Raw genomic sequence first — 27,964 nt, 5'->3', positions numbered from 1 at the left:
GTTTTAAAAGATGCGGACAGTCTTTCCCATAGTGCTCTTCAGGTACAAGCATCTGACCTGATCCAAATAACGAAATAAAATTACACCAAAACAAAATAAAATGTGACAGAACAAGTTATCCACCAAAATGTTACAATCAAAAATATTATTTAGGGGTGAAAATCTTATTATAACGCCTTTAACTCTTTACATATATTGATTATTTCATTACCATAAAGTATTTACATAGTATTAAGGACTTTATTCTTTGCTCGATTTGAGATCCGGTGGAGGTGCTATATAAATGTCCCACAGTTTCCAAGCTACGGTCATATTACTTATTGCAAAGGCTGGTAAAATTACTTATTGCAAAGGGCAACATATAACTAGATAAAAAAATTTAGTTACCACTAGACTTATTTTTCAACAAAATGGGAAAAAATTTACGTTTTGCCCGTTTTTCTTCAAGAGAGAAACTAGGAAGATCACACTCATATGAACATTGTGGAAGATCTGCCTTTCCTCCATACTGAGGTTCCCAATAGCTACTCCCATACAAAGTACCTTCTTCAATTGGAATTTTACGATGGCCTTAGTCTCATTCACTTTGGACTCAAGGGATCCCTGGTGTGAAACAAGTGTAGGAAACTTGCCTGCATTGACATATAACACCAGATCCCCGTGTATAATATTAATTTATGGCATTTCCAAGCAACAAAATTTACCCAAAGAAGTCCCAAACTTGACATAGCTTCCAACACATATACTTTCTCCACACATAAATATCTATGTTTATCAGGAGTGCTCAATTAGAATTCATTTCTGATTAAACGACATGTCCTGATTATAATATGACAGAAATAACCATATACTAGTGATAAGCTAAATACTACTCATACATTGATGGAACAGAAAATTGTTGAAACCCATGTTGAGAGCAAAATCAACTAATGAATAAATTCTATGAGCTAGCTTTATCTCTTCATAACCATACCAATATGAATTATCGAACAATAAACATATTATATATGTATTTAAGCCTAAATTTTTTAATTTCAAGAAAAACTATGTTTTAAACTTTTTGTGGATATACAGAAGCTTAAAAAATAAATTTAGAATCTAAATGAAAACATGCTAAACTTGCGTTTATTCTTTCTAGTTCATTACGTAATAGTGTTTTACATAGAACAATGGCATATAAATATTTGTAAGATACATTACACAACTACAAAATCCAAACCTATGAAATGATTATTGCACGAGAAATCAATGACAAGATGCACGATTTTAAGGACGCCGAATACAAACCAACCTGCTTTGTTGAGCCCTGGACCCAGAAAACGGGGATTTGCTTGATGACAGCTTCAGAAGCCAAGAAAGCACGGTACTTCTTTGCAAGTTTCTTCACTAGTTTCTTATTCTTATTAAGCTTCTTCATGCCTTTAACATCCATGGGTTCCAAACCAATTTTCTCCGCATGCAGTAAATTTCATAACAAACAATCTACTAAATCAAGTCTGGCATATCAATGTCAAAGTGTTTCCTAAGGTGCAATTAGAAAGGTTAATAACAACACGTTAAAAACAAATATTACTTATGATGCTAGTTTTGAAGAATCAAACCTGAATTGGACTAAAGCCCTTTAAATTTATTCGCAGTTTGTGATTAAAAATTCTTAATGTTTGGTCACACAGCACTATAGAAGCGGGTTGAATATAGTGTTTATACAATCAAATCGATTTCGAACACAAGTATGTAACAGTAATCAAATATATTCAATATAATAAACTCTGTTACAATAGAACAGTTGTTCTCTCTCAGTGATGAACAATATCACTAAGAGCTGCTAGGTTACAATGTATAATCTTTCTCGTGAATAATAACACATATAGTGTAAACCCTAAGCTGTGTTTATATAGTACACAGCTACAATATATCTTCTAATTGATATGGAATATAATTTTGTCTCCTAAAATATATCAATCAGATATTATCTTCTACAAGTCTTCTAGTCTTCTAACTCTTCAAGCATATCTTCTATTATTTTAATCACGATCCTTTCCTGTTAATCAGCTGCTTTCCTTATCTGAAGTATCCGCACTTAAATCCTGATATAAATCCCGACGGCCTTAAGTTCTGATATAAGTTCTGACTTTAGTAATTTCTGATTTTCAGTAAGTCCTGATATTAAGTTCTGAAACTAAACACAACAGATTAGACATGACATCACAAATATATCTAACAATCTCCCCCAACTTGTAAATTATGAAAAATATACAAGTTAATAGATTTGATGATGTCAAAAACATTTAAGTACAAATGCAATAAGAGTTTAATTTAGACAACTAGCTACAACTTATAGTCCTTGTAGCTTTTACCAAATTTACCGAGTCAATCTCAAACCAAAGTATTTCTTGACAAAGTTTGATATCAGCTTTTCTTCTGCATTCCTCAGGACTTGAGCTAATGTAGCTTTGACTTGCTTCATATCTTCATCTTGACTTCCAATCTGGTAGATTGCAGTCCTAAGTGCTGAGATATGATTTCTTTCTAAACCATCACCAAGTCTGATTACTCTTGGATGGGATGAGTCTTCATTGTAGCACATACATTTCTCTTTCAAAATGACTTCAAGTTTCAAGTTTAGCAGAATCCTTCTTCATTGGAATTTCACTTCCATCATCTTCAACTATATTTGGAACAAATTCTGTAACCCTTGATCCAGAAATTCTTGCTTTATCCATTATGATCTTCATGATGAAATTTGACCATCACCTGGTAATCTCAGACTTTATCTCCAAAAGATTATGAAAGAATTGAAGTTCTTTCAGAGATTTGTTCAGCACATCTGATTCTGACATTCTATATGTTCTTCCATCTTCAAGAAACATAATCAGCTTTTCTTTGATATTACTTTTATTATGAGCATCCAGTACCACTTGAACAGATATAACCTTATCAAGGTGTTTCTGTGTAACTTCTTCAAGAGGTTTGTTACTCAATAAAAATGGATCTCTAGTAAGTACTTAAACTCCTGTCTTGATCTTGGCTTCTTTAGAACCTAATCCAGCTCTGTCTCTTGCTTCTCTGGCTTTCAATCGAACAGTAATGAACTCAGATAGTAATGGCTTTTCTTAGGATCTAATGGATTAACATTCTTCCATAGGAGTTTTCTCTTATCAGTAACTGTCAATTTGTTCAAATCAACTTGAGCTTTGTTAGAGGTTGATGTTTTGATGACTTGATCAGAATTTGATGTTTCTTCTATAGCTTGCTGTTCTTCACTCTGAACAACTTGAGCTGTGTCAGAGGTTGTCTTAGATTCTTCAGTTATCTTCCTTCTCTTCAGAGTTTGAACAGTTTCATCTACTGCAGCATCATCATCAAATACTTGAACCAGTTTGCATACATGTTTTATCAGGATTTGAGGAATCTTCATCTCTTGTGGCTTTGTTGGTTCATCAATCTTTCCTTTCCTTTTATCCTTGGGATCAACTTGTGATCTTGTCTTGGGCTTTGAAGCCTCAGAATTTGACATTTTCTTGATCACAATGTCTTTTACCTTAGGCCTTGAGGGTTTTTTTGCATCAGAAACTTTAGACTTTAGATTTGTCTTCTCAGCTACAAATCTAGCTTCTTCCTCCTTTAAAGTCTCTAAATCCATTCCAGGATTATCCTTGAGAAATAGTCTTCTAGCAATTTCTTCATCAAGTGTCAGAATTTTAGGATCTTTATAGTAGACAGTAGTCTGCTTTCCCTTTAGCTTCAGAGTTTGTAAAAACTTCTGAGAGTCTTTAGATCCTGACTGAATCAGGATATCAGAACTTGACATCAGACTTTTAGCATGCACAACATCAGAACTTGACCTCTTCTGTGTAGAAGATTTGCTAACATCAGAAATTACTTTATGTGAAGATTTTCCTTGACCTTTTCCTTGACCTTGACTCTGACCTCTACTTTTATCAGAGTTTCCCTGGTCATCACCTTTATCATCCTTCTTCTTCAGTATTTGACTAGTTGAGCATTTGGACTTAACTACCTTCTCCCCCTTTTTGGCATCATCTGGTAGTAGGAGAGAGAGAGAGAGAGAGAGAGAGAGAGAGAGAAGAAGTTCTACTGAAGATTGAATTTCATTCAATTGAGCTTGTTGAGAGGTTTGATTCTCCAGGACCTCAGTAAGTTGGGCCTGTTGCTTTTCTTGAAACTTCTCAATAGCTTCAACTTTCTCATGAATAGGTCTGATAAACCTCTTTTTGTCTAGCTTGATCTCCATATCCAGCTTATCAGCTCTTTCCAGAAGTTTGTCAACTTTTTCATGAGTAATGGAGTGTTGACCTTGAAGGTTTTTTGTACTTAGAGTTGTGACTTTGAGTTGGTGCTTGAAATCAGAGTTTGTCAATAACTCATCAGCTTTTGCAATATGCTCTATCAGAACTTTAGAGCTTGGAATGAAATCAAATTCATTCTACTTCTTGGTCCACTCAACTCCTCTATGAGTTTCTTCCCAAGGAACATGAGCATCTTGTTCAACAAACTTTGTAAGCAGTTTCTCCTTTCCAAGAATGGGAGCATTAACTGGAGCACTGTCTCCAGAACTTGATAACATCTCCTCATCTTCTGATAACACAGGAGTGTGTGTAATTGAAGGAGATTCTGGAATAACTTTATTCTGATCTTCTGTTTTCAGATCCAGAATTTGTGTAGATGGTATCTCAGCCTGTAAGATTGGAGAAGTAACAGTAGATGGTTGAGCTGCAGTTGGAGCTTCCAGATAGAGAATTGAAGGTATATTCAAATTGTGAATATCTATTTCAGGACTTGTGTCTTGTTCTTCAACATTATTTGTAGCTTTGATTGGAGAGATAGGAGGTGTGATCACTGTGTCATGAACATTGTCTTTAGGTACTGGAAGGGCTTCAATGATAATTGGTTCTTGTGAGATCAGATATTCCTGATCCCCTTCCTCGGTTTCTTCATATTGAGCTTGTGTAATCTTCACACCTGCTCTCTTCTTCTTTGATCTTGATTTTCTTGATGGAGGAGAGACATTATCTGTATCAGAGTTTGATAACCTTTTTCTTTTATGAAGACTAGAACCCTCAGCTTCACTCTTTTTCTAAGGGGTTACCTCTTCAGCTTCTCCCTCCTTCTGAAAAATAATATTTTCAGCTTCTAACTCTACAGGTTTTGATGTGGGAACCTGTATTTGTTCATCTTCATCATCAGATTCATTCCTCAGAATGATCCTTCTCCTTCTCCTTGGTGGAGATTTAGGCACATAAATAGTCCTTTTAGGCCTAGAGGATTTGTCAGATTTTACAACTGGCACCTTTTGAGAAGTACCATAGGTTGGGTTGGTTTTGAGAGGTGAGGTTCTGATGGTAGGTACTAATGGTTGAGATGATTGAGCTGGTTGAAAATATTAACTGATGGTAGGTTGTGGTTGTGGTTGAGAAGTTTGAGCTGATTGTGTATTGGTTGTAGGTGTTGATGGAGGTTGAGAGGGTGCTACATCAGGATATATGGTTCTGTATTTGTTGGGGTCAGAATTTACTAAGATTTATTTAACAGATATGGGAATTTGGAGTGGTCTTAGTACATTCTTCTTATTATCAGTAGATAATAAGTCAGTAAAAGCCCTTTTAGTAAGTTTAAAAGGTGGAATTGACTCACTAAAATTCTGGGGCTTATCAGAGCAACAAAAACTGTAAATGAGTTGACAAAATCTAGAAAAATAAACAGTATTTTTGTCCTCTTACATCCTATCCCCAATAAATCCTAGCACAGCACTAGCATGATCAAAATGAGTTTGATTAAAGAGAGCATACCCGATTTGCTGACTCAAGATAGGGATGGCATCAAAATTGAGCATTTGTTGGCAAAAGCTCTGGTGATGCAGTCAAAGAAGAAACCCCACTCCTTTCTTATGTATGGCCTCTTCAGTTGTCCCAGCTTGGACAAACCTTTCTCATAGCCAAGATTGGCCATCATACTTTGCAGAAGTGGCTCCTCAATCTGAGCATTAAAAGTACAATCTTCTGGAAGATGTAAAGCTTGGCGAACTGTAGCCAAAGTAACCAGGTGCTCATCTTCCCCTGTTATAAAGATAATACTTGGGGATCCAGCTTCACCACCATTATCATAAACTCCTGACCTCCAAAACTCCAGTATATGTGTTCCTGAGAGTGATTGAGGTTGGGTCAATGCATACCCAATGTCACTGTTAGCAAGAAAGTTCTGAACGAAGTGAAGATCGGATGGAGCTTCGTCCTTGCTAAGAATAGCCATGTAGTTGTTGGGAACAAACTTGGCTCCATTAAAAATGATGTCCTTTGGTGCCATTTCGGTGAAAAATCAAGTGAGAATAGTGTGTACACAAGGTGTTTGATAAAATGTTTGTAAGAAAATAGCTTCAGAGAATGTTAGAGAGTGAGAGAGAATAAGAGAAATTATAGAATAAGAAAAGTAGGTAAAAGATTATAAAATCTGTTAACTCTCTTATTTATACACCCACTAATTAAAACGTTAAATTTTAAAGCAGAACCGACATTAGACACCTGTCACGCAGTAAATAGTCAAAACGGTGGTTAGTGGGCACGGGAAATGTGCAGTAATTATTGCTCACATGCTGTTTTTCAAAACAAACACGCAACCCATAAACCAAATGATTATCACTGTTTTATCTCACCTAATTATTTTCTGATAATTATGACTGTTACAGTAAATATCACAAATAAGTCAAGTAAATAAATAATGCCACATAAGCATTAGAGTTTCCATCAGGATTTACATCGGAACTTGACTATTATCAGAATTTAACGGTCATCAGAACATGGCTTCTATACTCAAAAAGTGAATGTATGTTTCTGTGATTCTTCATACAAATACTGACTGGTTTCTTCAGAGTTTAATCATCAGAACTTTAATCAGAACTTGTCCTCAGAATTTATGCAAATAATGCTTAACTGTTTGTCAAAAACAACTTAATCACCACAGTAATTTTCTTCATTCATATGGAGTGAGAGTGTATACATTTGCAAATGATCAGATAAAGATTAAAGTCTGATAAACTTCAGTATATCTTAGAAATAAGGCATAACTAAGAAAAGTGCTTAAAATCCGTCTTTAATTTTGAAGTCTACTATAGAATAAATTTATACAAGAGTCCACCTCAATTGTTTGTGTTCATTTTATGCATCTTTTGACATTCTTTTTACAGTGGCTTCTCAGTATAAATGAGTCACAACTGCTATCAGAATTTATGCTATTATCAGAGTATTTCTCCAGTAATCAGAGAATGTGAAAAGTCACCAAGAAAAATTTATTTGCTTTTCTAATGCATATAACTTAATACCAGCAATGCACTTGGGTCTTCTCTTTCACATATTTACTCTAGATCTCAAAGGAGTACCTGACTTCAATTTTCTTTGCTTTTCTTTTCTTCAGATAAGTGAGGCTTATCAAGCATGTAGTTCATCCTTAAGATTTACTGACATCAAAATTTGACAGATAAGAAGCAAAAATCTAGTTTGTGACTTAGTAATAAGATACACAAAGTAAATTTGACTAAGATCAAAATCAGAGTTTGTTTGTGTTATTGATTTCCACATAAACAACTAATTCAAACATGGGATACATAGTTTGTTAAATACTACTAAGTCAGCATCTAACAAATAATCCTCATTGGATTGAATAGTCACAGAATATTCAAAACACTATCAAAGTATATAGAATCACATCAGATAACAATCAGTATTTAATATATTATAATTTAAGCACAGATCACATGGAGATAAGACAATCTGTAAACACTGATCATAAAGTCTGATGCATGAGAATAAAAACTAAGCAGATTTTGAGAAAGAACCTGAAACCATTCCAATTCATTTACCAGTCTTGTAAAAGTAGATTCACATAGTGGTTTTGTGAAGATATCTGCTAGTTGTTGATCTGTTGGAACAAAATGCAATTCCACTGTACCTTCCATCACATGTTCCCTTATAAAATGGTACCTAATGCTGATGTGCTTGGTCAGTGAGTGTTGAACTGGATTACTTGTCATAGTAATAGCACTTTGATTATCACAGTAAATGGATATTTTAGAAAATTCTAACCCATAGTCCAGTAACTGATTCTTCATCCAAAGAATTTGTGCACAACAGCTTCCTGCAGCAATATATTCTGCTTCTGCAGTTGATGTGGAAATTGATTTCTATTTCTTGCTAAACCAAGAAACCAATCTGCCTCCAAGAAACTGGCAGCTTCCACTAGTGCTTTTCCTGTCTATTTTGCATCCTGCATAATCTGCATCTGAGTAACCTATTAGCTTAAAATCTGATTCTCTAGGATACCACAATCCTAGATCAGCTGTACCCTTGAGGTACTTGAAAATTCTTTTCACAACTATTAAATGAGGCTCTCTTGGATCAGCCTGAAATCTTGCACAAAGACAGGTAGCATACATGATATCAGGTCTACTTGCAGTTAAATAGAGTAAAGAGCCAATCATACCTCTGTAGTTAGTGATATCTAATGATGCTCCAGTATCTATATCTAACTTGGTTGCAATGGCCATGGGAGTGGATGCAGTTGAACAGTCTTGCATTCCAAATTTCTTGAGTAAATTTCTGGTGTACTTGGATTGATTTATGAAAGTACCTTCTTTATTTTGCTTGACTTGAAGTCCCAGAAAATAGCTAAGTTTTCCCATCATACTCATTTGATATCTTGACTGCATTAGCTTTACAAACCTTTCACAGAGTTTGACATTTGTAGAACCAAAGATGATATCATCAACATATATCTTTACCAAAAGTAAGTCCTTTCTATGGTTGAGGTAGAACACTGTTTTATTAATTGCACCTCTGTTAAATCCACTTTCCTGAAGAAATTGAGCTAAAGTCTCATACCATGCTCTTGGAGCTTGCTTAAGGCCATAAAGTGCTTTGTCAAGCATGTAGACATAATTTGGAAATTTTGGATCTACAAAGCCTGGAGGTTGTTCAACATATACCTATTCTTTCAATTCTCCATTGAGAAAAGCACTTTTCACATCCATTTGAAAGACTTTGAACTTCTTGTGAGCATCATAAGCCAAAAAGATTCTAATGGCTTCTAATCTAGCAACTGGAGCAAATGTTTCATCATAGTCAATACCCTCTTGTTGAGAGTAACCTTTAGCAACCATCCTTGCTTTGTTTCTTGTAATTATGCCATCACTATCAGTTTTATTTCTGAACACCCATTTTGTACCAACAATTGATCTGTTCTTTGGTCTTGGCACTAGGGTCCAGACTTTATTTCTTTCAAATTCATTTAACTCTTCCTGCATTGCTTGCACCCAATCAGCATCTTGAAGAGCTTCTTCCACTTTCTTTGGTTCAGCCTGAGATAGAAAGGAATGATAGAGATATTCATTTGATGTTGTTGTTCTAGTTCTGACACCTGCTTCAGGATCTCCAATTATTAAGTCAGGTGTATGTGCTTTAGTCCACTTCCTTGCAGATGAAAGTTGTTCTCTAGAACTGGATCCTCCCCCATGATCCATGTTATCCCCATCAGCATTTTCTGATGCTCCCCCTAAAGTTATACTCTCTGAAATTTCAGAATTTGAGTTGGATCTTTCAGGAATTAAAGAATCAGAGTTTCCAGAATTATCAGAATTTGGCTTATCAGAACTTGATGAATCAGAACTTGAAGAGCCAGTGACAGGTTCTGATGTTTCTTGAGAGTCTTGAGTTGTGGTAGGATCATTAGCTTGCTCCCCCTGAACAGGTGCATTTTCCTTTGGAGTAATTACCACAGTTTCAATGACATCAGAACTTAACCCGTCAGAACTTACAAGATCAGGATTTAAGTCATCAGAATTTGCAGAATCAGAATTTAAATCTTGATTTTAAAATTTCAGCTGATCATGATCATTGAAATCTTCAAGTCCAGTAATCTTTTTATCATCAAAATATACATTGATAGATTCCATGACAACCCTTGTTCTTAAATTGCAGACTCTGAAGGCTTTTGTGGAAATTGGATATCCAACAAAAATTCCTTCATCATCTTTTAGATCAAATTTTCACAGCTGTTCAGGATGAGTCTTAAGAACAAAACATTTACATCCAAATACATGAAAGTATTTCAGATTTGGCCTCTTTTTCTTCACCATCTCATATGGTGTTTTTTCATGTTTGTTTATGAGTGTAGCATTCTGTGTAGACAAGCAGTCTTGTTAGGAATATATGTACATTAGTTTGATGATATGTTTAACAAAACACTTAAGTAGAAATCTAGTGTTTGTAGCCTCAACGGATAAGACCACTTTGGCTATCCGTTGATGGTGTAGCTTTACTTAGAAATAAGTCTAGTGTTGTAGCACATTTCAGTCTCTGAATTTGAGATATAATTCTTAAATGTTGAGGAAAATTATAAGTCATGTTGACTAATAAAGGATATGCAGATAGGAAGGCCAATTGTAAATATTTCATACCTTGTAATTTTGTATAAATGAAATGGTGTCAACGGATAACTTAAAGACCTTCAACGGATGAGAAACAAAGCTTCAACGGATGTCTCTAAAGCTTCAACGGATAACATCCTTCAACGGATGAGTGCATCAACGGATAGAGCTTCAACTCCTAACACATTAACGGATAAAGCCATCAACGGATGAAGGCTTCAACGGATGTTCTGTTAAATAGCAGTTGACAAGTGGTAGTTGTACCTACAAACAGAGGCAATAGTATAAAGAGGCAATAGTCAACAATAGTCAACAATGCACTGGAGTAAAATGGAGAAGAAACAAGTGGAGAACTTATTTTATTATTGTACTTTTTATCTTTGTCTTCACTTGTAAACTTGGTGTTATATAAACCAAGTAGCAGCTAGTAATTAGAATAGAATTTTTCCAGAGCTGTTTAGAAAAATCTTGAGAAAAATTATCTAGTTTGTACTAGGATGCAGCTGTGATCAACTTCTTGAATCACAGATTTTCTGAAATACCATCTCTGGTGGAACAACAAATCCACCAGAAAAGTTTTTAAGGTCTGTTGTGTTCTGTACTTTTGTGCTTGAATATATATCTGTCTGTATTAGCTTAAAGCAATTCACACACTTGTTTATCTTAAACACACAGCCTTTGAAACTGCTCAAAACTTGAAAAAGTTTTGAGATTTACATTCAACCCCCCTTCTGTAAATCTCATTGTTAGTTCACTAGGAATAATAATTGGTATCAGAGCAGGCTCTTGACATACAAAGAGTTTAAAGTTCTTGGAAACTAACAAAGATGAGTAAGAAGGATATTGGAGTAAAAATCCCAGTTCTTGACAAAGACAGTTATCACCATTGGAAGGTGAAAATGCACCTTCATCTACTCTCCCAAGATGAAGGTTATGTAAACTGCATTGAAAATGGTCCTCACATTCCCCACAAAGTAGCCACAGTTGCTACAGCCACAATTGTTGTTGGTCAATCCATTCCAAAACCTAGAGCAGAATGGACAATGGAAGACACAGAAGAAGTCCACAAGGATAAGAAGGCTATGAACATTTTGTTTAATGGTCTTGACAGGGATATGTTTGATAATGTGATAAATTGCACAACTGCCAAAGAGGTTTGGGACACAGTTCAGCTACTGTGTGAAGGTACAGAACAAGTAAAAGAAAACAAAATGCAGCTTCTCATTCAACAGTATGAGTATTTTCATTTTGAAGAAAATGAATCTTTAAATGACACATTCAATAGATTCCAAAAGCTGTTGAATGGACTGAAGCTGTATGGTAGAGTGTACCAGGTGAAGGATTCAAATCTTAAATTTTTAAGATCCTTGCCAAAGAAATGGAAACCCATGACTGTCTCCTTGAGAAACTCTCAAGATTATAAGGACTTCACTCTTGAAAGATTATATAGAATCTTGAAGACTTATGAACTAGAGCTGGAACAGGATGAGGTATTGGAGAAGGGAAGAAAGAAAGGAGGTTCAGTTGCCTTGGTAGCTGAAAATGAGAAAGAATGCAAACAAGAAACTGTGAGATCAACATTAAACTCCAAAGATGGCACAAGCAAATCAGAATCAAGCAAGGGTAAGGAGCAAGTTGCTGAGAATAAAGACAACTCCAGCCAAGATGACTCTGATGGTATTGATGAACATCTTGCATTTCTGTCCAGAAGATTTGCAAAGATGAAATTTAAGAAAAACACTAGAGCCACTAAACCTCATAAGAACATGGTGGACAAATCCAAGTTCAAGTGTTTCAATTGTGGTATAAGTGGACACTTTGCAAGTGAGTGCAGAAAGCCAACTACTGAAAAGAAGAAATTTGACCAAGTAGATTACAAAAAGAAATATTTTGATCTACTCAAGCAAAAGGAGAAGGCTTTCATTACTCAAGAAAAAGACTGGGCAGCTGATGGAGAAGAAGAGGATGAAGATGTGGAATATGTCAACTTGGCTCTCATGGCTGATTCTGAGGAAAATGAAGTTAGTTCATCAAGTAACCAGGTAATCACTACTGATTTAACACAGCTTACTAAAGAAGAGTGCAATGATGCTTTTAATGACATGTCTACTGAATTGTATCACTTGCGTGTGTCTCTTAAATCTCTTGCTAAAGAAAATAGTAGGATTAAAGAGAACAATCTGTTTTTAAGTAATAGAAATGCTGTGTTAGAAGATAAGTTGATTGACCTAGAGAAAACTAAGCTACATTGTATATCTGTTGAAAATGAACTAGCTGAATCTGTTAAGAAAGTAGAAATACCTTCTAATCAATTAGAGAGAGAGCAAGAGGTGATTAAAGCCTGGAAGACATCTAGGGATGTTAGTGCTCAAATTGTCAAGGTACAAGGAATTGAATCATTTTGTGAGGCTGCCTGGGATAAAAACAAAAAGAAAATGGAATTAATTGATGGGCTGTCAACGGATGTGGAATCAACGGATGATGAAAATTATCCGTTGAAGGAAGAAAAGGAGCATCCGTTGAAGGTTCCTCAATTAAAACAGGCAGATGTTTCTAAAAGTGAAAATCTAAAGAAACTCAACAAAAAGTTTGGTTCAACTTCCAAGAACTTTGTCAAAGAAGAAGCAAGCACATCCAAAGATTTCAGTAAGGTGAATATAGGACACATGACCTTAGAACAGTTAAAGAATAGGCTCAAAGTGGTTGAGGATAAAAAGGAAACTAAAAGGAAATCTAATAGAAATGGGAAGGTAGGGGTTAACAAACATAACAATTACACACCTGATAAGTATGCTCCTAGAAAAAACTGTGTGCATTGTAATAGTGTTAATCATCTATCTGCTAATTGCAAATCTATTAAGAAAACTCCCATACATGTACCCTCTTCCATGCCTAATATGTCTGCATCACCTCTGCATGCTATGCCTGTTATGTCTCAACAGAATCCTTATGCACATTTTGCAAACATGCCATATTTTAACAATCCTTATCTTGCTGCATTTAGTATGCCTCAAATGCCATACAATATGCCTATGTGGAATAACATGTTTGCACAATCCATGCCTTATCAAATTCCAAATGTGCTAAATGATTCTGTGACTAACCCTACACCTCAACCAACTACATCTAAGATCAAGGTTGACTCAAAGTTACCTAAGTCTAAAGATGCAGGAGGAATGAAGTCTAGGAGAAAGGCTAACATGAATGGACCCAAGGAAACTTGGGTACCAAAATCAACTTGATTGATTTTATGGTGTGCAGGGAAACAGAAGAAATCTATGGTACTTGGACAGTGGCTGTTCAAGACACATGACAGGAGATTTCTCCCTGCTCACAGAGTTTAAGGAGAAAGCTGGCCCTAACATAACCTTTGGAGATGACAGCAAAGGGTTTACTATGGGATATGGCTTGATTTCAACAAGGAATGTCATCATTGATGAAGTTGCATTAGTTGATGGTCTCAAGCACAACTTACTGAGCATCAGTCAACTATGTGATAGAGGGAATACAATTTCCTTCAATTCTGAAGCCTGTGTTGTCACCAGTAAGAAAGACAACAAAGTGGTTCTAACCGGAGTTAAAAAAGGAAATGTGTACTTAGCTGACTTCAACTCTACTGATGCAGAATCTATTACTTGTCTCTTCAGCAAAGCAAGTCCAGTTGAAAGTTGGCTATGGCACAAGAAGCTATCCCACTTGAATTTCAAGATAATGAATGATCTAGTCAAAAAGGACTTAGTTAGAGGAATTCCTCTTGTTGAATTCTCAAGGGATGGTTTGTGTGATGCTTGTCAGAAAGGCAAACAAAGGAAAGCATCATTCAAAAAGAAGCTTGAAACAACAATTGATGAACAATTACAGCTGCTACATATGGATTTGTTTGGACCAGTCAATGTATTGTCAATTGCAAGAAAAAGATATTGTTTAGTGATTGTAGATGATTTCTCAAAGTTTTCATGGGTCTATTTTCTTGGATCAAAGGATGAAGCAAGTGAAATCATTATCAATCACATCAGGCAAGTCAATAATCATCCTGACTTGAAGGTTAGGAATATCAGGAGTGACAATGGAACTGAGTTCAAGAATTTGACAATGAGGCTGTTCTGTGAAGAAAATGGAATCATGCATGAGTTCTCAGCTCCAAGAACACCTCAACAAAATGGGGTAGTTGAAAGAAAGAACAGATCTTTAATTGAGGCTGCTAGAACAATGCTTGAAGAATCAAAGTTACCAACATATTTCTGGGCTGAAGCTGTTAATTGTGCCTGCTACACTCAGAATATTTCTTTGATCAATCAAGCTAAAGGCATGACTCCTTATCAGTTGTTCAAGAGAAGAAAACCAACTCTAAACTTTCTTCATGTCTTTGGATGTAAATGCTTTATACTGAGAAATTAATCTGACCATAAAGGGAAGTTTGATGCAAAGGCTGATGAAGGAATATTTGTTGGTTACTCAGCTGGAAAATCTTATAGGGTCTACAATCTAAGAACCAACATTGTTATGGAATCTGTGCATGTTGTGTTTGATGATAAAAAGATTGATGGACTAACAGATGAGGGACACCATGAGAGACTCAAATTTGACAACATTGAGATATATTGTGATGATAGTGAAGAGGAGACTGATGGAGATGACACTTCAAAAGGGATTCAAAACATGCCCTTGGATAATGCACAAAATTCTGCATCCGTTGATAGAGGCAATGCAGTATCCGTTGAAAGACATAGTGCATCATCCGTTGAAGTACAAAATGAAGCATCCATTGATCATAGTTCATTAACGGATAATCGATTTACATCATCAGTTGATAGAACTCCAAGTTCCCTGCAAAGGACCAACAACTCAGGGGGAGTTTCAACTAATCAACACTCTGTCTCACATCATGACAATACTGAGGCCACCTCATCTAGAGTATATCTTCCACCTCAAAGGAAATGGACCAAGAATCATCCCTTTGAACTGATCATTGGTGATGCATCATCTAAAGTGCAAACAAGAAAAGCTACTCAAGATGAATGTCTGTATAGTAGTTTTCAATCTCAGGAGGAACCTAAGAAAGTGGAAGAAGCTTTATTGGATCCAGATTGGATATTAGCTATGCAGGAAGAGCTGAACCAATTTGAGAGAAACAAAGTTTGGAAGCTGGTACCCAAACCAAAGAACAAGAGTCCTATTGACACAAAATGGGTATTCAGAAACAAGATGGATGAAAATGGCATTGTCATAAGGAATAAAGCCAGATTGGTTGCTAAAGGCTATTCTCAACAAGAGGGAATAGATTTTGATGAGACATATGCTCCTGTTGCAAGACTTGAAGCCATCAGAATTTTTCTAGCCTATGCAGCCCATGCCAATTTCAAAGTCTATCAAATGGATGTCAAGAGTGCATTTCTAAATGGGAAATTGGAGGTAGAAGTTTATGTAAGTCAACCTCCAGGGTTTGAAGATCCAAATTTTCCAGACTATGTGTATTATTTGTTGAAAGCACTCTATGGACTGAAGCAAGCACCTAGAGCCTGGTATGAAACCTTATCAAAATTCCTTTTGGAGAATCACTTCACTAGAGGTATTGTTGATAAAACTCTCTTCTTTAGGAATGTTAATGGCTCTAGTATACTTGTTCAAATTTATGTAGATGACATAATATTTGGATCTACAGATGATAAGCTTTGTAAAAAGTTTGCTAAGCTAATGCAAAGTAATTATGAAATGAGCCTGATGGGAGAACTAACCTATTTTCTTGGTTTACAAGTTAAACAAGTTAGTGATGGAATTTTCATTAGTCAAACTAAATATATTTATGATCTTTTAAAGAAGTTTGACTTAATAGAATGTTCATCTGCAAAAACTCCCATGGCCACTGCCACCAAACTTGAATTAAATAAGACTGAAAGGTCTGTGGACATTACAAGTTATAGAGGCATGGTTGGTTCACTTTTATATTTAACTGCCAGTAGACCAGATATAATGTTTTCTACATGTCTCTGTGCTAGATTTCAAGCTGACCCTAAAGAATCTCACTTAGTAGCTATTAAAAGAATTTTCAGATATCTCAAGGGGACTCCAAATCTAGGAATTTGGTACCCTAGAGAGTCTGGTTTTGATCTAATTGGCTACTCAGATGCAGACTATGTAGGTTGCAAAATAGACAGGAAAAGTACAACAGGCTCCTGCCAATTCCTGGGAAACAAGCTTGTATCATGGTTTAGCAAAAAGCAAAATTCAGTCTCTACTTCTACAGCTGAGGCTGAATACATTGCTGCTGGAAGTTGCTGCTCTCAAGTGTTATGGATGGAGAATCAACTCCTTGATTATGGACTACATGTTGATAGAATTCCTATTTTTTGTGACAACACAAGTGCCATAGCCATAACAGAGAATCCTGTGCAGCACTCAAGGACCAAGCACATTGATATCAAGTACCACTTCATTAGGGAACATGTGATGAAAGGTACAGTGGAACTTCATTTTGTTCCAAGTGAACAACAAATTGAAGACATATTTACCAAGCCACTTGATGAATCAACATTCACAAGATTGGTAAGTGAGCTAGGTATGCTTAATTACTCTTAAAATTCATGTCCTTATTGCAATTTGAATTGAAGCCTGAAATGTATTAGCTGCAAGAACAAATTTGATTTTTAACATAGATTATTCCATCAACGGATATTCCCTATCCGTTGAAAGTCAAAATTGTTCTATCAACGGATGTTCATTATCCGTTGAAAGTCATATACATTTCTGGAATTTTTATCCGTCAACGGATAAAACTGAAGTGCTCTTCAACGGATGACAGTTTACCTTATCCGTTGAAATATCACATCAGTCGATTCAAGTGTTTCACAGCCGTTGATTCCATTGTCTTAACCGTTGATACTCATACATACAGCTGTATGTATTTGTTTTAAAGGTAGTTTTTAGAATACTTACAGTTTATTCTTAAACGGCTGAAATTCACTTACACATATTTATTGTTTAATCTCTTATTTATGTTTTTTTTTGAGAAAGTATATAAGCCCTTCTGATTTTTCATTTTTACTTTACGCTTTCTTGAAATTTCAAAGCTTTTACCATTTTCTCTCTGCAAAACCTTCAAGTTATTCTCTGCAATTTCTATTCACAACAATGGCACCAGTAGTAAAGATTATGTCTCAATCTGGGTTCATCTATGAGAAGAACAATTTCATAGCTTTGGTAGAAAAGAATGAAGCCCATTCAGATTATCACAAAATGATGGACTTCATCAAAAACTGTAAACTTAGCTATGCAATGCTGGAAGCCCCAACGATTTACTGTGAAGTAGTTGAGGAGATTTGGACATCTGCTGAGTTCAACTCCATAGATATGACTATCTCCTTCACTCTCAAAGGTAAAAATCACTGTGTTAACTGTGATGACTTACTAGCATGTTTTAAATTACCTGAGAACAATGCCATGACACCACACACTGATAATGATGTATCCAGCATGTTAGATTCCATAGGTTATTCTCTTAACTCTGCTAGCTTAGGGAGTATTAGAAGAAAAGGCCTTAGGAAAGAATGGAGTTTTCTTGGGGATGCCTTTATCAAGGTTTTCTCTGGGAAAATTAGCAATTTTGATGCCATAACTTCATCTCTTGTTAATACGCTCTATATGCTTGTTTCTGATAGGTATTTTAATTTTAGCAACTATATTATGCTAGAATTGGGTACTAGATTAGGTAACAAAGCTAATAGACCTAATAACATCTATTATGCTAGATTCTTTATGTTATTGGCTAACCATGTTGCTGAAGGTTTGGTCATTACGAATGAGAATAATAAACTCAAGTGCTGGGCACAAGAGAAAAGAGTTCTTGCAGATTTATTGAGAATGGATCTCAACAGCAGTGTGCCATTGGTATATTTACCAATCATGAATGCACCACAGGTAGGTGAGGTAATTGCTTCTACAACTCCTACTTCTTCCAACCCCTCTATTTCTTTATCTTCTAGTGTGGCCATGGAATCTGTGACAATGCCCCAACAGATTCCTACCAAGGTCACCAAAACTAAACTTTCAAAATCAAAGACAAAGAAAACCACCTCTGTTGTTTCTCAAAAGACAACATTTGTAACACCTACCATTAACCCTGAGGGGAGTGAACAGGGTGTGAGTGGTGAGGGGAGGGGTGAACATCAAAGAAACCCCCAGGATAAGGAAGGAGAGAAAAGTGCTTCCCAAGCTAGCCAAACCACAGTTTCTCAAAAAGCTGTGATGGTTGAAAAGGTTACTAGCATATCCCTAGCTGCATCCTCCCAAAAGGATGTAACTATTGAAAATAGTTCCCAACCAGGAACACACAAACGAGGGAGGGACACTAAAGCCAAACACTCACCAACAAAAGCCTTTATTAGAAGAAAGAGAGCTAGAACCCAATCTTCTACACAGGGTGCACACACTGCACAGATACATCCATCTGTATCTATGCCTTCTCAAACTCAGTTTGATGTGGCTCCAACAAATGTGGAGTCACATCCCCATTCTCTCACAATTAACACACATCAATCACCACACACTTCCTCACCATCTCTAGATGTGGATATGTTATTCCCATCAATTCCTGATTCTCCCTCTTTACAACTCAGGGAGGAGCCCCACTCAAATACAGGTGATCATCATCTTTTAGATGATTTGTTGGATCACCCGCAAATTCTTTCAGATGTAATTGAAGGATCTGTGTCACCAAAACTCATATCAATCTACACAGATTCAACAGTTATATCACTTTCAATTTCTACTTCTTTTCCTTCTTCAACGGATATCACTCATCCGTTGACAAGTGGTTGTTCTTCAACGGATAAGCTTGACAGCAGTTATCCGTTGATACCATCAGTTTCACCTTCAACGGCTATTCCTCATCCGTTGATAGTCTCTACACACACAACTGAAACAATTCCAAGTGTAGAAGACTTGATTACTGTACAATCACTTCTAGGACTGAGGGAAGGGAGTGACAATTTGAGTGAGAGGCTGGGTTGCTCCCAGGCAAAAAGAGAGATTGAGAGCTCAAATATGCATGCTATTTCTTCCAGCATGGCAGAAGTAAGTGAGAGGAGTACCACCTTAATAGGTGAAGGTGAGGGAGTGAGTTGTGTGAGCCAGGGGGAGCCCCTGATGCAAGAACATAGAGAAAATGAGAGAAAGGCAGGTACAGCAGATATAAGGATGGAACCAGCCATTGCTAATGAGTCAATGATTGTGAATGATGCTGAAAAGGAAAGACAATTTCAGCAACATTACAAAGCTGTAATTGATAACATTTCCTTGGATGCTGACACTTTTACTCATCCTGTTTCAGCCTATCAAGTATTGGTTGCACAGGGCAATGTGGAGGCAGAAAAGACACTGCATCTAGTACATACAACAGCATCTCTTCAAAGGGACAAAACTGCTATTAACAAGATGCCTTCAACAGCTGGTGAGTCATTTGAAGAATTTGGAGTAAATTCTGATGATGATGACTTTGTTTCTTCTGATGGAAGCATGAACTTAGGGGGAGATGAAGGCCCTAGTTATATTCCAAATCTACCTGAATGGGCCTTCACAAAGGAGTCTACAACAGGGCAATTCAATGTCTCCTTAGTCAAACAAATCAGTACTATCAAACATGCCATTCAGAAAACTTCTCATGCTGGTACAAAGGCTATCCTTACAGCTCACTTGGACTCACTGCATCTCATGAAGTTGCAGCAAGTAAAACAGAATCTGAGTGTGGATGAACTCAGAAAGGATATTGCTGACTTGAAATCCTACAATTCTGAAAAATTGGATTCAGTCATGCCCTTTGGTATAATGCAGGACATTTTGTTAAGATTGAAAAAGGAATCACATACTGAAAAGAGGCTGGCCAAATTGGAAGACAGAGTTCAAGTTATTGAAGATTCTGTGGCCACCATTCTTCACAACCAACAATCTCAAACAAATCTACTTATGCAGCTGGCAAAAGCACAGGGCTTGACCCCTCTCCTTAATGATAACAAAAAGGGGGAGAGTAAAAGGGAAGGGGAAGGAGAGTCATCTACAAAAATCCAAATATCTAAAGTGCTAGTTCCTGCCATCACTACTTCTCCAATCATTCAAATCAAAGGAAAGCCTGATGGAATTGATTTAATCCAGCTAGCAGCAGCTGAAATTCAAGTGAAAAAGCAAAGGAGGAGAATTGATGAAAGGATGCAACAGCTATTTGGCTCAACACAAGATAAATCAATATCTGTGAAACATAGCACAAAGGTTGAACCAATCAATATGGAGCATAAGCCAGAAAGGAGAAATAAGGTTGGAGAGACTTCTTTCAAGAATCTAAAATCTATGGTTCTCAAGCCCAACACCAGATCTAGCAAGGACTCCACAAAGAACCCTCTAGACTTTGCTCAGATGAAAGAAGTGGACTTTCCTCTTCCAAAGCCTGATGAAGACAAAGTTTTGGGTACAAGCATCATAAAGCACAAGGAGACCATGGATGAGGCAGTAAGGAGAAACATGGCTATTATCTTTAGAGAGGGAAATAGCATATGTGTGATGCAAGGACATCCCAAATTCTCAATAGCCAAGAGGGAAGAAACCAAAAGGTTAAAGAAAGAAGCTGAAAAACTCAAGGCTGACAAAAGAGCACAAGCAAACCTTGAACAAAAGCTAAAGTCAAGTCTAGTTGAAAATGAGAAAGGAATTGAAGTCAGGGGTGAAGACAAGATTGCAAACTTAGATGAGGTTTTTGGGAGTATATTTGGTGAAAGCATGGAGGAAAAAGAGAAATGGCAGAAGGGAAATAGAAGAAAAGCCAAGGCACATAGAAGGAGTGAAGGCAACACTGAAGAAACTAAATCTCTACCTTCCATACCTGAACCCTTTGTTGCTGATCCCACTATAAACATCCATGGTGAACCAATCATCCCAAAAGAGGAACCTATTGATTGGGACACCATCAATTTGCCTACATTTTTAACCACTCTTCCACTACCAAAGAAACAGAAAAGAAAATCCAAATCTATACCTCCCCTAAACTCTAAGAAATTCACTCAAAAACATAAACCTAACCCTAAGCCACCCATTTCTAAAGATGATTATGTTCACATCTGTGACATAAAAGAAATTTCAGACATTGAACTCTATCTGGATGAGCTGGAGGATGTAAGGGGAATTGCTGCTTACAGACAGCTACCAGAGAGATTGGTGTTCAGATACAAAGGAGCTGGGGAAAGAACATGACCTCTCTACAGGATTCTGAATGAAGGCTACTCTACCTTGATCAGAGTCTTTTCAGCCATACAAAAGGATTCTGGCTTTACCAGGACTGCCAAGACTGAAATTCTCAACAAGATTGCCAACATAAGGAAAACTTGGAGGGAGCCCAATGTTTTGCCCAGAACCTTACTCATTCAAGAAAGGGGAACTACAATTCACAAATCACCTCATTGGTTGATGGAATTCAGAGATGATAAAGGAGTCAGAAGATTTTTCAGACTTGAAGACCAACTCAAGATTGCCAGCAATGAAACTCTCAAAGAAATGCAATCTAAGTTGGATATCAGTGATGAAGATGAAGCTGAATTCTTCAGATAACTCCAACTCCAAATTGAGGAAAATGACAAAGGGCTAGGAAAGAAAACCAGGGATCAAAGAAGAAAAAGATGATTTGCTCAGGCTAGAGGAGCACCCTTGGAAACACTGTAAATCTTCAATTACCTTCTAGTACATACACTTTTGCAGCACTTTTAAATTTCTACTTAGTTTCAGTTCATATATTTGTTAAGTGTTTTGTTATCATCAAGTTAACCTTGAATTTATGTCTACAATTCTTATAGACATAAATAGGGGGAGATTGTTAGGAATATATGTACATTAGTTTGATGATATGTTTAACAAAACACTTAAATAGAAATCTAGTGTTTGTAGCCTCAACGGATAAGACCACTTTGGCTATCCGTTGATGGTGTAGCTTTACTTAGAAATAAGTCTAGTGTTGTAGCACATTTCAGTCTCTGAATTTGAGATATAATTCTTAAATGTTGAGGAAAATTATAAGTCATGTTGACTACTAAAGGATATGCAGATAGGAAGGCCAATTGTAAATATTTCATGCCTTGTAATTTTGTATAAATGAAATGGTGTCAACGGATAACTTAAAGACCTTCAACGGATGAGAAACAAAGCTTCAATGGATGTCTCTAAAGCTTCAACGGATAACATCCTTCAACGGATGAGTGCATCAACGGATAGAGCTTCAACTGCTAACACATCAACGGATAAAGCCATCAACGGATGAAGGCTTCAACGGATGTTCTGTTAAATAGCAGTTGACAAGTGGTAGTTGTACCTACAAACAGAGGCACATGGGTTGACAGAGACAACTGAGATGTGGTAGCCTATTTCAGGAACATCAGAAAAAGCAGCCGTTCTACTCTAGTATAAAGAGGCAATAATCAACAATGCACTGGAGTAAAATAGAGAAGAAACAAGTGGAGAACTTATTTTATTATTGTACTTTTTATCTTTGTCTTCACTTGTAAACTTGGTGTTATATAAACCAAGTAGCAGCTAGTAATTAGAATAGAATTTTTCCAGAGCTGTTTAGAAAAATCTTGAGAAAAATTATCTAGTTTGTACTAGGATGCAGCTGTGATCAACTTCTTGAATCACAGATTTTCTGAAATACCATCTCTGGTGGAACAATAAATCCACCAGAAAAGTTTTTAAGGTCTGTTGTGTTCTGTACTTTTGTGCTTGAATATATATCTGTCTGTATTAGCTTAAAGCAATTCACACACTTGTTTATCTTAAACACACAGCCTTTGAAACTGCTCAAAACTTGAAAAAGTTTTGAGATTTACATTCAACCCCCCTTCTGTAAATCTCATTGTTAGTTCACTAGGAATAACAAGTCTGCACAGCTTCAGCCCAAAAGTAGGTTGGCAGCTTTCCTTCATCAAGCATAGTTCGTGCAGCTTCAATGAGAGTCCTGTTCTTTCTTTCTACAACTCCATTTTACTGTGAAGTTCCAGGTGCAGAAAATTCCTGCTTTATTCCATGCTCTTTGCAAAACTCTTCCATGATTGAATTCTTGAACTCAGTGCCATTATCACTTCTTATGATTTTAACAGAATCTTTAACCAACTTATCCAGCTGTCTGACATGATCAGTTAGAGTATATGCAGTTTCATTCTTCTTGTGCAAGAAATACACCCAAGTGTATCTTGTGAACTCATCCACTATAACCATAGCATATTTCTTCTTTGCAATAGACATGACATTGACTGAACCAAATAGATCAACATGCAATAAGTGATAAGGCTCAAGAATTGAGGATTCAGTTTTGCTCTTGAATGAAGATTTTCTTTATTTTTCCTTTTGACATGAATCACAAAGGCCATCAGGAGCAAATACTGATTTTGGTAGTTCTCTCACAAGATCTTTCTTTACTAGCTCATTTATGTTGTTGAAATTTAAATGAGAAAGTCTCTTGTGCCAATTCCAGCTTTCTTCAATTGATGCTCTACTTAACAGACAGATTGTAGAACCATCAGAGTTTGTTGAAAGTCTGGCTTCATATATGTTACCATGTCTGTAACCTTTCAGAACCACTTTGCCTGTAGAATTACTTACAACTTCATAGTGTTCTTCAAAAAAATCCACATGATAACCTCTGTCATAGATTTGACTCACACTTAGCAGATTGTGTTTAAAACCTGAGACAGGAGCTACTGTTTCAATGATGACATTCCCAAGATTGATATTTCCATATCCCATATTTTTTCCCATGTTGCCATCTCCATAAGAAACTCCCGGGCCAGCTTTCTCCATAAAGTCTGATAGCAGGGCTTTATTTCCAGTCATATATCCTGAACATCCACTGTCCAGAACTAAGATGTTTTTCCTGTTGCCCTGCAATCACAAAGACCACTATTGGTTAGCTTTAAGGATCCAGACTTGCTTGGATCCTTTGGCCTTTTTAAGTTTGTTAGCATTTGCAGCGGATTTAATTTCAGAGTTTATGCTAACATGCTTTTTATCAGACTTTATATCAGACTTTACATCAGAATTTACACTAGAAGGAATTACACTAACTTTCTTCAAAAAAGGTTTTATTTGATAATAATAATAGTACAAACTATGATATTCCTTACAAGTATAAATAGAATTCCATAAACTACCACAATGAAAACAAGGATTTTATGGTTTAAACCTAACATACTGACTCTTAACTCCTGATTTAAGAGGTAAAGAGTTTATATCTTTATTTTTCATGCAAAAAGAAGCAAGATGGTTAGAGTTCCACAAGTTATAACATTGCTTTCTAGGAGCATTAGGAACAGGCATATAATTATTGCTTTTATTCACACCTTCCTTTTCATTCCTATTTTTCCTAGCTTCCTTTACCTTGTTCACATTTCTAATCTCTTTCAGCTTATGCTTAAGCTGCTTCTTTATCATTAAACCTATATTTACTGAAGCTGGTTTGTCCTGTTTCAATTTGTCAGAAGTTGACTTATCTTTGACTTATGTCCTAGAATCTTTCATCTTTTCAGAATCAGACATTACAGTTTTTGCTACAAACTTAACATGATTAACTTTAGGTTTTTCAGCTTTCTTGGTAAAGTTTGGTTTAGATGACACAGTTTTCTTTTCTTCTTTATCATCTTCATAACCTAAGCCCTCTTTCAAGTTTCCACTACTTAGTATATCTCAAGTTGTTCTGCCAGAGTTAATCCAAGTTTTGATGATTTATCTTTCCTTTTCTAATTCAGATTTAAGAGATTTATTCAGTTTTAGCACTTCATCTCTAACATACAAAGTATCATCTCTTTCTTTCCGAGTTTGATGGAACATAACTAACTCTTTTTCTAAATAGTCATTTCTATTTCTAAGAGCAAGACTTTCAGATGTTAATCTTTCATTTGTTAAAGTCTGATCTCTAAAACTAATGAACATGGTTTTAAGATATAATCTCAACTAAGTAATATCATCAGTATGAAAAGCAAAAGTTGTTTGAGGTACCTTCGATTCAGCAGTTTCAGGACTGCTATCAGCATTTGCCATCAAGGCATAGTTCACCTCATCTTCAGAATCTGAAGTGTCTGTCCAGCTTTTCTTCTTTGTGACAAGTGCCTTGCCTTTATCACTTTTTCCTTTCTTGCATTCAGGAGATATGTGGCCTATTTCACCATAATTGTAGCATTTGACATTTGAGTTGTCTCCTCTGTCAGAATTTCCTCCTTTGCCTTCAGACTTTCTGAATCCTTTCTTTTCAGAGCTTCCACCTTTCCTGGAAAACTTCTTGCCCTTTCTGAATTTCCTGTAGGCTATCTTTGTGATACCCCTCACCCTAAGAGCACACAGTTGCATCATCTCTGCATCAACATCCACTTCTGATAAACTTTCAGTTTCTGAATCATCATCATCAGAATCTGATGATTCTGAATCAGACTTTAAGATGAGAGCTTTTCCTTTGCCCCTCTTTGAGACAACCACTTTAGGAGATTCCTCCTCAGCTTTAAGAGCAACTGTCCTTGACTTTCTTCCATGCCTCTTGTTCCTTTGATCCATCTCAAGTTCATGAGTCTTGAGCATACCATAAATTTCATCAAGAGTAGTTTCAGTAAGGCCATAGTTGTCTCTTATGGTAGTTGACTTCAAATCCCAATTTTCAGGAAAAGCTAAAAGGAATTTTAGATTTGAATCTTCAAGATCATATTCCTTGTCCACCAGTGACAGATCATTCAAGAGTTTGGCAAACCTGTCATATAAATCAGTTAATGACTCATTAGCTTTTGAGTCAAAGTGCTCATACTCTTGAGTGAGTATAGTCTTCCTCTTCTTTTTGATTGCATCAGTTCCCTGACATCTTATTTCCAAAGCATCACATATCTCCTTTGCAGTCTTGCATCCAATTACCATGTTTGACATGAAATTATCAATTGCACTATACAGCAAATGCCTTACCCATGTATCCTTGGAAATAGATGAGATATCTTTAGGTGTGTATTCACCTTTCTCCTTTGGTATGGTCTTTGCGGGTTGATCAGCAACTGCAACAGAGAGCTTTGTAGGCTTATATGGTCCTTCATTAATTCTATCAAGGTATTTTGGATCTGTAGCTTCCGAAAACATAGCCATCTTCACTTTCCATATAGGATACTCAGATGCTCTCAGTATGGGAACCATAATAGTCTCATATCGACTGTGAGTTTGAGTGTTTTAAGTATCTTGAGTTTTGGTGGGCTTAGTTGGAGTTTGTGTTTCTTCAGACATGATTGATTTTTTGGGCTTACTGTATGCGTGTTAACAGAAAGGCTCTAATACCACTTGTTAGGTCACACAACACTATATAAGGGGGTTAAATATAGTGTTTATACAATCAAATCGATTTCGAACACAAGTATGAAACAATAATCAAATATATTCAATATAATAAACTCTGTTACAATAGAACAGTTGTTCTCTCTCAGTGATGAACAATATCACTAAGAGCTGCTAGGTTACAATGTATAATCTTTCTCGTGAATAATAACACATATAGTGTAAACCCTAAGCTGTGTTTATATAGTACACAACTACAAAATATCTTCTAATTGATATGGAATATAATTCTGTCTCCTAAAATATATCAATCAGATATTATCTTCTACAAGTCTTCTAGTCTTCTAACTCTTCAAGCATATCTTCTATTGTTTTAGTCATGATCATTTCCTGTTAATCAGCTGCTTTCCTTATCCGAAGTATCCATACTTAAGTCCTGATATAAATCCTGACAGCCTTAAGTTCTGATATAAGTTCTGACTTCAGTTAGTTCTGATTTCCAGTAAGTCTTGATATTAAGTTCTGAAACAAAATACAACAGATTAGACATGACATCACAAATATATCTAACACTTAAATTATAATCTATGAATAAACGGGTTAGAAAAATAACTCGAAAGAGGGGATTAAATAATACGTATTAGGGGAGATCAAACGTATCCATTAGGAGCATTACTATGAACTAGTAAAACACGGGATAAACCATTTTTAGAAATATCAGACCAAGGGATATTTCGACAAACATATATAATTCAGTAGTCAAAACAGAGATTATAATAATGAAAGTACCGTGCATCTTATAACCAAATACCATTCCGGTGACAACAGTGCATTGTATTATCTGTTTAGTAAACTGCCTATATACACAAACTCATATATTATAAATATATACCTATTAGAAAAAAATATGTTACAAGAAACTTTACACTATCTGTAAACCCTTCATTCTTAAAACAGAAAGAGCGACATTACCTCTCTGACATGCTGAGCATCACCAAGCATGCAAACCTTTATCTTAGGACGCGGAATGTGAGGTAACTTCACCGACCCAGTGAAACGTTTATCCTTTTGAGGATCGTAATTCTTAAAACCAATATGGAGCTCAATCATCTCTGTAAAGTTCCTTTTCTTCTCACTAGCTTCCTTAACAATATGCGCTATGGATTCCCTTAATGCTTCACTCTGCAACTTACTATAAAAACCATCCCACAT

The 27,964-nt window shown here is 36.2% G+C and overlaps 1 pseudogene; it reads right to left on the bottom strand.

The window, feature by feature from the left end:
- Window positions 1-3: 3 nt before the first annotated feature.
- On the bottom strand, window positions 4-27,964 carry LOC141691533 (large ribosomal subunit protein uL1z-like; annotated as a pseudogene).

Source organism: Apium graveolens, chromosome 10 (genome assembly GCF_009905375.1).
Source record: "Apium graveolens cultivar Ventura chromosome 10, ASM990537v1, whole genome shotgun sequence".
NCBI classification, from domain to species: Eukaryota; Viridiplantae; Streptophyta; class Magnoliopsida; order Apiales; family Apiaceae; genus Apium; species Apium graveolens.
The sequence above is the reverse complement of the archived record's forward strand: the minus strand, read 5'-3'. Positions and strand labels throughout refer to the sequence as shown.